The sequence below is a fragment of the Rhinatrema bivittatum genome, chromosome 1 (assembly GCF_901001135.1).
Source record: "Rhinatrema bivittatum chromosome 1, aRhiBiv1.1, whole genome shotgun sequence".
NCBI classification, from domain to species: domain Eukaryota; kingdom Metazoa; phylum Chordata; class Amphibia; order Gymnophiona; family Rhinatrematidae; genus Rhinatrema; species Rhinatrema bivittatum.
The window spans coordinates 815,005,879-815,015,945 of NC_042615.1; positions in this window are offsets into that span (position 1 = coordinate 815,005,879).

A 10,067-nucleotide genomic window follows, 5' to 3' on the forward strand; every position below is an offset into this window, starting at 1 on the left:
GGCGTATTCCACTCTGACTGCGCAGAGACAGCAGGGTGGTTATGGCCTCCTCGACTTTGTTAAATATTCCTGGGCCGCGAATTTAAGATTTTTGGGGGACTGGCTGCTTGGCACTTCTGAATACACGGACCCAGATCTGATTCGGGCCGTGTGTGCACCGGGGGACCCTTTTTCTGTTTTACATCTATCGGTCCCGCAGTTTTCTCAACTTCATTTGGGGCATCAGTTAGTTCATACCATGCAAAAAGTATGGGGGATTACTAGGAGATTGTTAAGGCTCCCAACACATGTCTCCTTACACTCGTCTGTGAGATGGGGTATGCCGGAATCCCGAACCATACTATTACCACGTCATGACTTTGCTATTTCCTCTAATTGGCTCCTGTATGAGGTTCTGGATCCCAATACGGGACAGATTTATACTTTTCCTCAATGTCAGGAGAAGTTGGGGTTTACACCTGCTCATTTCCTTCTTTATGGGCATTTGAAAGCAGCGGTAGCAAAAGCACTAAAGGGGACAACAGGCACGTCTCTCACAAACTCCACATATGACTCCTTGGTGGACTGTTTTAAATCCAGGAAGGGGTCATTGTCGTGTCTTTATCAGTTTTATCACTCAATCTCACCCCACTCTATGTTTCAGGGTTTATTATTTAAGTGGTCTAGAGATTGTGGGGAAGCTTTGGAGGTGCAAATGTTGCGAGACTGCTATCTTTCTATTGTTAAACTTACTAATAATACTGGGCTTCGTGAAATGCAACAACGTATCTTTCACCGTATTGTGTATTCGCCGGCGAGAGCCCACCTGATGGGGACGTATTGCTTCCTCCAACTGTTTAAAATGTGCTCATCCATCAGCTACATTGATCCACTGTCTGTGGGAGTGTCCGCCGATAGCTGCCTTTTGGGAATGTATTCGGGACCAGATTAGTAGGATTCTACATGAGTCTATTCAATGGTCGTGCTCGTTCTGTATCCTGAACAATGATATCGGGGAAGACAGCCTCAATGTGGACAACATTGGATTTGTTTCCAAGGCCTGTTTGATTGCCAAGAAATGTATATTATTGAAATGGATAGAGGAAAATCCTCCAACGAAAGCGGGATGGTCGGCTCTGATGATGGACTTATACCAAATGGAGTATGGTTCCTTATACAAATTTTTTCGGCCTCGAAAAAAAGTGCTCTTTCGGGAAATATGGGGACCATATTATAAAACTCTTACTTCTCATGCTCAATCTTTGGCTCCCCTGGACGAGCTCCACATGTCTTGACCTTTCAACTCGGCTTACTGCTTCTCTTTTTTCTGGGAATTGAGAGAGGTTCTAGACAACCAAACCAGACAGTTTCTTATGTTGTTGTTTTTTTTTATTTTGTGCTTTTTGTTGTGATCGTTTGTTTTTTTTTGTATAGGAACTGAGGTTCTCTGCATGGGGGGGGGAGCTGTTTTCCAAGGGTGGGGGGTGGAATGGGGGCTGTGAGGGTCAGAATTTCTGAAGAAAAAAAATGGTGTGATTTGTATAATTGTACTGTTATATGGCTATCTGTTTCAATCCTTCTTTTCATGCCACAATAAAGAAAGTTAAAAAAAAAAAAAAGTGTAGTATTCCTTGTTTCCAATATAATTGTGCATTTACAAGGAAACATTTGGAATTCTTTACCCTGTGTGTATATTTACCTTGATGTAAAAACTCAGACAGGACCAGGTAATTGGTGTTAAAGTGAAGTTTACTGATTGGTAACAAATCCATTTTCCAGAAATGAGAGTTTTTACATCTGACTGATGGTACATTACTGGTTTTTTTTTTTTCTCTGTAGGTAGGTGTCCTTAATCCAGACCCCTGGGTGGAGCCCATGGTGATTGTAAATGCACTAAACTCCCAGAGCTATGTGGGAATCCTGTTAAAGGTATCCCCAACTTTACTGGAAAAATCCTACCTTTAGACATTTTCTCTGACACCCAGCCTGTACTGGCCCTTTGGAAACCCTCCTGATCTTGTTCTCCTTTTAGTTTGGTTGTTCTTTCATCCCTTTTTTTTTCTCTGATCTTTTTTGGAGGCCTTCTCTTAAGGAAAAGTCAGTGGCATCGGGCTATTTACTCCTGTGCTGAAATCTCAGTGGGGGAGGGGAAGGATCCAAAAGCTTCCCCATACTGTTTAAATTCAAAACATACGTCTAATGGTTAAACTGCGTCTCTCGTCTGCCTTCACTGTCTCTCGCAGCAGGCTCTATCGCTGGTGCTGGCCTAGCTAGCGTTTAGAACAGGCTCACACAGGTCTTTTTGCCCCCTAAAGGGTACTAGGCTTAAAGGTCTATCTCTCTGTAACATATTGTGTTAAAATTATTTTAGGGAGTTAACTAGATTCTCAGAAGATTGTGACACGAGGGTGGGTTAGCTCTGAGTCAAAACAAGCCCCGATAATTGATGCATGTGGATCCACGTAGCATAAGAATCATTAAGGCATGAAAACATAGCCAGCACATTGCATACTGGGTTTTGCTTGCTTTCTTCCTTAGAATGCCTGATACTAATGAGCTGAGATAGGCTGAGGAGATCTGCTTTCTTAAGAGATAACACCAATGAAAGAATCTGGTACAGGATACTCCTTAATAGCCAGAGTTGTGCCATAAATCTAATTGAAACTGTGAATCTTAATTGGTCATAATTTAACAAGCTGCAGATGGCCTGGCTAATGTCAGTGCTATGGGTGCAAATCGAAACATCTAACTTGCAGACTCTGGACTGAAGCCAGACAAGAAGCTGTAAGTGATAACATTCTCTTGAAGGAAAAAAAAATATCAGTCTGTGAATGTTAAGAATTGTTTGTCCTAACCGCTGGCTGCAATCTTTAAGAAAAGGCAGCACTGCTGTGCTAATTCTTCTGCAGTAGGACGTGAGAAGGTAGCCCAAGCCCTCCTGGAAGTATACAGAGAATCATATGGGTCTGGTGGGCATCGCCCTCGGTGGTACCACCTTCCCCAGTGAATGAAGATTTTAGCACCAGGTCTGGCTGTGACTTGACACGTGGGGGGCGAGCGCCATAGTGCCCTGCATCACTTGGTGATTGCTAGGGCGCTGTGCTGCTGAGAGAATGCCACACCACAACAGCAATTTCCAGTTCTACTGAGTGATTCCTTAGCAGGCCACTCCTCTTCGCTCTATATTTGGAACCCCTAGCTATAAAGATCTGGGAGAATAAGGAGATTCAGGGAGTCCGCGTAGGAGACCAGGAATACACGCTTACCGTGTTTGCGGACGTTTTATTTACTATAGCACAGCCCTTAGATTCATTGCAACCATTGATAGATGAATGTAAGAACTTTAGTGCAGTAGCCGGTTACAAAATGAATATGGACAAGTCCGAACTGTTGAATGTCACCCTATCTGATCATCAGTTGAAACAAGTAAAAATGACATATCCCTTCAAACTAGTTCACATTGCCTTAAAATACCTTGGAGTGAAATTAAGCTCAAATCTGGATGAGCTGTATAAGATTAATTATGAGGGTCTTTGGGGTAAGATTTTGGTGGTTCTCCAGACATGGGAACACACGGACCTGTCCTGGCTGGGGCCATATTTCGACCATTAAAATGAATGTCCTTCCTAGGCTGGGATATTTATTCCATACCCTCCCAATCGAGATACCTGTGAAAGCGTTCCGTATTTGGCAGAGGAAGTTCTTCCAATTTATCTGGAGGAGACGTCCTCCCCGAATTAAATGCTCAATCATGTACCTTCCCAAAGAAAGGGAAGGTTTCAGAGAGCCATGTCTTCAATGGTACTATGTCGCTTCATTGTTACGCCCTGTAATTGATTGGCATGCTAAAAGCTGTGGTAAACGGGGGGTCCAACTGGAAAAGGGCTTTCTGGCCGGGATAGCTCCGGCATCTCAAATATGGTTAATGTGCATGGCCCGACAGCTGTTATTAAAGAGTATTCCAACCATAGCGTTCACTTTAAAAATTTGGGATCGCTGGAAATCTCAATTGGTGGGAGATAGGAAATACTGTTTGAGTACGCCAATATTCCATAATCAAGATTTTTCTCCGGGAATGTCTAAATCTATCTATCTATTTAAGCTTTTTATATATCGACAATCTTTGGGAACATCTTATCGGTTTACAGAGAAAATAATGCAGCAACAGGCTTTACATGGAACACTTAATAAGGGCAATAATATTAGCGGGAATCCAAAAACAGGAGAGTAGCTATAACGCATAATTGTTGATTATATGATGGTTGAAGAAGATATATACATAGGCAAACAATGCACTAGAATAATGTTTACAAATGTTGGTGTGTGGCTTTGGGATGCAGTGGAATAGAAAAGGGAGGTGGTTAGAGCAGGAGGGAAATGGGGCAGATGCTATGGGTAAGGGAAAGTTAAGGAGGAAGTTAAAGGGAAGGGGGCAGGGGGATGGAGTGAGAGGCATAGGGGGGATGAAGAATAGGGTATTAATTGTAGACTTGCTTGAAAAGTCATGTCTTGAGGTTCTGCTTGAATTTCTTATGGCATGGTTCTAGGCGAAGATTGGGGGGGGGGGGCACGTTGTTCCAAAGTGTTGGGCCTGCTAAGAAGAGAGCACGGTCGGAGGTGGATTTAAGCCTTGTGAGTTTGTGTGAGGGAGTGCGTAGTGTTGCGAGATGTTGGTTTCTTGTGGGTCTTGTTCGTTATGCGAAACTGTAATTGTTCATTGAGGAATAGCATCTTATTGGTGTGTAGAGATTTATGGATGATGGTGAGAGACTAGGGCGGCCCATTGGGAGGAGAGTGGATGCTATAGATTCGGGCATGTTTGGCAGAGGGGTAAAGCTCTTAGAGTTTTCGGAACTAATGCAGAAATATCATCTACCACCATCTGACCATTTCTTTTATTGCCAGATACGGTCTTGATGTCTCACAGAAACTAGTCCAAGTAGATTTGGGCAACCCTTTTCTGCCCTCTGTGTTAAACCTCAAGTCAAACTACAATTCTGTTGGCTTCAGGTCACTGACTTGCTCAGCAGAAGCCTCTTCAGAGTCTGGAGTTGGGGCCAAGGAGAAGGGAGAGCTGATGGTGGGGCCAGGCATCCACGGACCAGCAGAGACGGAGAGGGGCTAGCCAAGCACGTCGCTGGAAGCGCGGCACCAGGTTATAGCATCAGACTGCTTGAATAGCTTTTCATAAAGCTGCGGCGGCAGGGGAGGAAACGGGAACGAAGAAAGGGAGAGAAATGCAAAACCAAGATGTTCCTCGCAATGAATGGAGCCTACTTTCTTGGATAATTGCAAGCATCTGTATGTTTGTGTGATCGCCTCTTCCCTCGCAAAGAAAAATCCCTCTTAACGCTCTTTCTGGATCCCTTGACATGTTACAAAAATGTGATGTGGATAGGACTCCAAACACAAAATGTATTTGGGCACTGGAGGTGCCAGCTATCCTGCTTGTGGGTTTTGTTTTGTTTTTTTCTGGACTGGACAGATTTTTTTAGGGTACTTTACAGAAAAGAGGGAGAGCTGAGACATTCAGAAATGTCCTGATTTTAGCCCTCCAGCTGCCACTCACCATCTGGTCCTCCCCTGTGTGTGAGTGTACAGCACGAGTAATCTATATTCAGTATGGGGTGGATGCTTTTGTTTTGTGTCACGCAGATGTCAGATCATGATTTAATCAGCGGCCTAAATTTTTACAAAACAGTAGTTTTGCTTTTTCTAGTCTAGGGGTCCAAACTTGTGTAAAGAAATTCTAGACTTAGCAGGCATTATATACGAAGCTCCAAACAGACAAGACTCAGGGGTAACATCAGAAAATATTTCTTTACAGAAAGGCTGGTGGATGCATGGAACAAACCTTCTTGGTTGGAACAGTTACAGTTCAAGAAACTTCAGGACAAGTTTTTAATTGCAAAGAAGTGAAAGGAAAGCCAGAGATCAGCTAGGGTTATACTCTGGCAGGAAGTAAATTGGACAAACAAGACGGGTCTTTATCAGGGCTGATCTCGAAGAGGGCGTGGAGCCCTGGAAGGCTGGCTGTCGGGAGATTACAGTTTTCGGGATGGGGCAGTTCCCCTCCTACCCCAAGGACCACAGCCCCGGTCTTTATCTGCTGTTTCATTCTGTGTTTTTTTTTTTTTCAAAAGCAGAGCGGCAATAAATTACACCTTTTGAAAACTCAATCAGCGAAGATAATTGATACATGTGGATCGATATATCTGTTACGGCACAGCTTAGCATAGTACAAGAAGCATAAGAATCATTAAGGCGTGGAAACATAGGCAGCACATTGCATTCTGTGTTTTTTGCTTTCTTTCTTCCTTAGAATGCCTGACACTAATGCACATTACAGGTAATAGGAAGCCTGAGTACAGGGTCCATCAGAAGAGGCAATGGGATCACGGCCCAGATGTCAGGCCCAGGGCTGTCTGTATAACTTGGCAGCGGGGCAGCGCACAAGCTCTCCAGAGCTCTCATGCAGCCACATCACTGGAGAGGGGACCCTGACGGGCTGCACCAAGCTGACGGGGATACACCCTTCAGTTGGGCTTGCAGTCGGGGCTATCTGTGTGTGGGATTAGGGGGTTGAGGTGCCGTGCCACGTAAGCCTGTGAGCATTTGCCAGCTCACGGGCCCCCCTTGCATAGTTCTCTTCCAGGCGCTGCTGTCGTGGGCATCGCTTTCAGTTGTCCAAGCTTTAAAACCCCAGCCCTGGGTTTTACTTAAATTCCGGGCTGCCTGCCTTTCCTGATCGGTGGCCCTCCTTTCTCAAGAGTTGGGAGTGGCTCCTGCTGCCAGAGGCCCAGGCACGTTCAGTTACTCACGGCTCCCACCCTGTGGGGCTCTGAAGGTTCCTGGAGGATAAACCTCAGAAGCCAGGCAGCAAGGGAGCAATCCAAGGAAAGAGCAGGCCTTGTAAGGTTTAAAAACAGACTCCCGGCTGTGATTTCACTGACAGTTACTCACTTCTAGCAAAGAGTTTACACAGTTAAACTCATGGGTTACTCACCGGAGGAATCCCAGGCGTGACTGATGGGCTGCAGACGCAAGGATGTAATAACACCGTGTCCAGAACCTCTCCTGCCAGAGAGGGTAAGTGGGAAGGACAGACTGATAAATCCATGTCCCTAGAAAGTGGAACTTTTTCCTTCACGAGGGACTAGATTTCATCTTTTTATTTATTGCATTTATATTCTGCTTTACTGTAGTTATTTCTCTTTCCCCAGAGGGCTTACTAAGGGCTCTGCTAAGGTTTTTCTCCCTTCCGTGCCTATGGGAAAACGTTTGGTAAACGCAGCCCTAAGTTTGTACCTGAAGGGACTTTTGCCCATGGTCACAAGGAACAACAGTGGGATTTTGAATCCTGCTTTCCCCGGCTCACAGCCCACTGCTCTAACCAGTAGGCTCCTTCCCTATTTTGTATTGAGGGGGGGGGGGGGGGGGGAATACTTAGAATATCTGGGCTAATTGGTTTTACAAGAGCTCTGAAACTAATGAACTAAATCGATCCCCCAGGAGATGCACAGTGCAAATACTATCACACTTCCCTATCATGAGTATTCATCGAATGTAGTGTCTGCCCTATACACTGACCCAGCAAGCATGATTACTGCCCTGGGACATTGATGGCACGAGCGTAATGAATGAAGGAAGTGTAATCAGGGCCCACGTTCTCCTGTGATGCCTCGCCATTGCTGCAAAGTCCAGCTGCTGCTGGATAAAACTCCATCCTTGCGAGATCGTGGCACTTGGATGGAGGCGGCAGCAGCCGCTCCCCTTCCTGAAGCCGATCTGGGTTTGATGTTTACTGTGTCCTCTCGCCATGGCTGGAGTGTCTTGCTTAGGATTGTGTGATGCTATGGTGTTGTCCCCCCCCCCCCCCCACACACACACACAGTTCTGGGTCCGAGCAGCAGAGGACCCGGCCCAAAGCATTGGCGCTGTCATATCACCAAGCCTGGATTTGTTGGGGGGGGGGGGAGAGAAGGAGTGGTTAGGGGTGGGAATGAAGGGATTGTAGGAGCTGCAAAGTGTGAGGGGATTAGATGGGCATAAAGTATGTGAGAGAGAGTCAGCATGACGAGGAGGGTGTGAAAGACTGGAACCTCTTCCACGTCTCCCCTGCACCTCCCCAAAGATTCCCTCCTTCAAGATCCATGGAACCCCCCCCCCCCCCGACAGCTGTGAACGTTATCTCTCCTTCTCCATCCCTTCTTACGCTGATTGCGCTGCCTCTCTTTCTCCCCTCCCGAGGGTTTGCCGTCCGTTCTCTGTCCTGAAAGAATGAACCAGTCCTATTAGAAAGGGAATGGTGAATAGAACGGGAAATGCCATAATGCCTCTATATTGCTCCATGGTGAGACCGCACCTTGAATACTGTGTACAATTCTGGTCGCCGCATCTCAAAAAAGATATAATTGCGATGGAGAAGGTACAGAGAAGAGCTACCAAAATGATAAGGGGAATGGAACAGCTCCCCTATGAGGAAAGACTGAAGAGGTTAGGACTTTTCAGCTTGGAGAAGAGACGGCTGAGGGGGGATATGATGGAGGTGTTTAAAATCATGAGAGGTCTAGAACGGGTAGATGTGAATCAGTTATTTACTCTTTCGGATAGTAGAAAGACTAGGGGGCACTCCATGAAGTTAGCATGGGGCACATTTAAAACTAATTGGAGAAAGTTTTTTTTTACTCAGCGCACAATTAAACTCTGGAATTTGTTACCAGAGGATGTGGTTAGTGCAGTTAGTATAGCTGTGTTTAAAAAAGGATTGGATAAGTTCTTGGAGGAGAAGTCCATTACCTGCTATTAAGTTCACTTAGAGAATAGCCACTGCCATTAGCAATGGTAACATGGAATAGACTTAGTTTTTGGGTACTTGCCAGGTTCTTATGGCCTGGATTGGCCACTGTTGGAAACAGGATGCTGGGCTTGATGGACCCTTGGTCTGACCCAGTATGACATGTTCTTATGTTCTTAGTTTTACCCTGCTGCCTGCATGAACAGGCACTGCTTCTGTTAAGGAAATCAAACCAAAAGTGACTTTCAGCCTTTGGGCTTCTATGAAGTGGAAAGTCCATGTAGGCAGTGAGCTGTAGTCGGGTCTGGAACAGCCTATCTCTCTTGTGGCAGGGCTGGGGAGCCTCCAGTTTTCTTGGGCTGCAAATCAGCTGAGTTTTCAGGGTATCTTTAATGAATATACATGAGAGATTTGCATCATCAAATTGACAGGGTGAACGCAGATCGCTCTCATGCATATTATATAGGGAAAACCTGGCCGGTTTGTGGCTCTGGAGGATTGCCTTACGGCTTATTCCACCCACTCCTCCTCTGAACAGAGGAGGATTACCAAATGTCTCTATCCAACTATAATAAAATAATAAAGGAGCCCCACACCTGCATTGCTGGTATGAAAATTGAGCTCTGCCCCTCTCTCTCTCTCTCTCCTGTTACTCTCCAGCTCTGCCCCCTTTCTCTCTATTGTCCAATCCACCATCCTCTACCACCTATGCAGGCCGATGCAATATCGGCGCATAGGAAGCAGGCACTCATTGCTGAGCGCTCGCTTTCCTAACCCGCACCCAACTACCTCTTCTGGGCACCCGATGCCATATTTAAATAATCATCCGAAAGTTCTGCTCATATGAGGGGAAACTATAATTTACAATATAAATTTTGATATAACTCTTAAAATATCGGGAATGGGTATCAGAATAGAAAGTGCTTGCACTACAAGCTCCTGTGCTGTTGCCCGCAAAGGGCTGCCACCCGTCTCATGTGTACGCACCAGTTGTCACGTCATCTACTTCTTCCCGTTTAAAATATTTTTCTTTGAATTTTTGCTGCTTTAGTAATAACTTTCTCGTTATGAAACCACACATTATTGTCACTACTTATTGCAATATTCTTCACTTCTTAACTGCTTGATTTTATATCACTTGCTGTCGCCCACTGCGTTGCCTCTTGTTTTCTATTTTAAACGGGATGAAGTAGATGACGTGACAACAGTATTCCCCATCCTTGGACGGGCTTTTACTACCAGTGTCTCCTAAAAGTGGCTGAGCCAATTCTGGGTTGGCCCCATTCATATA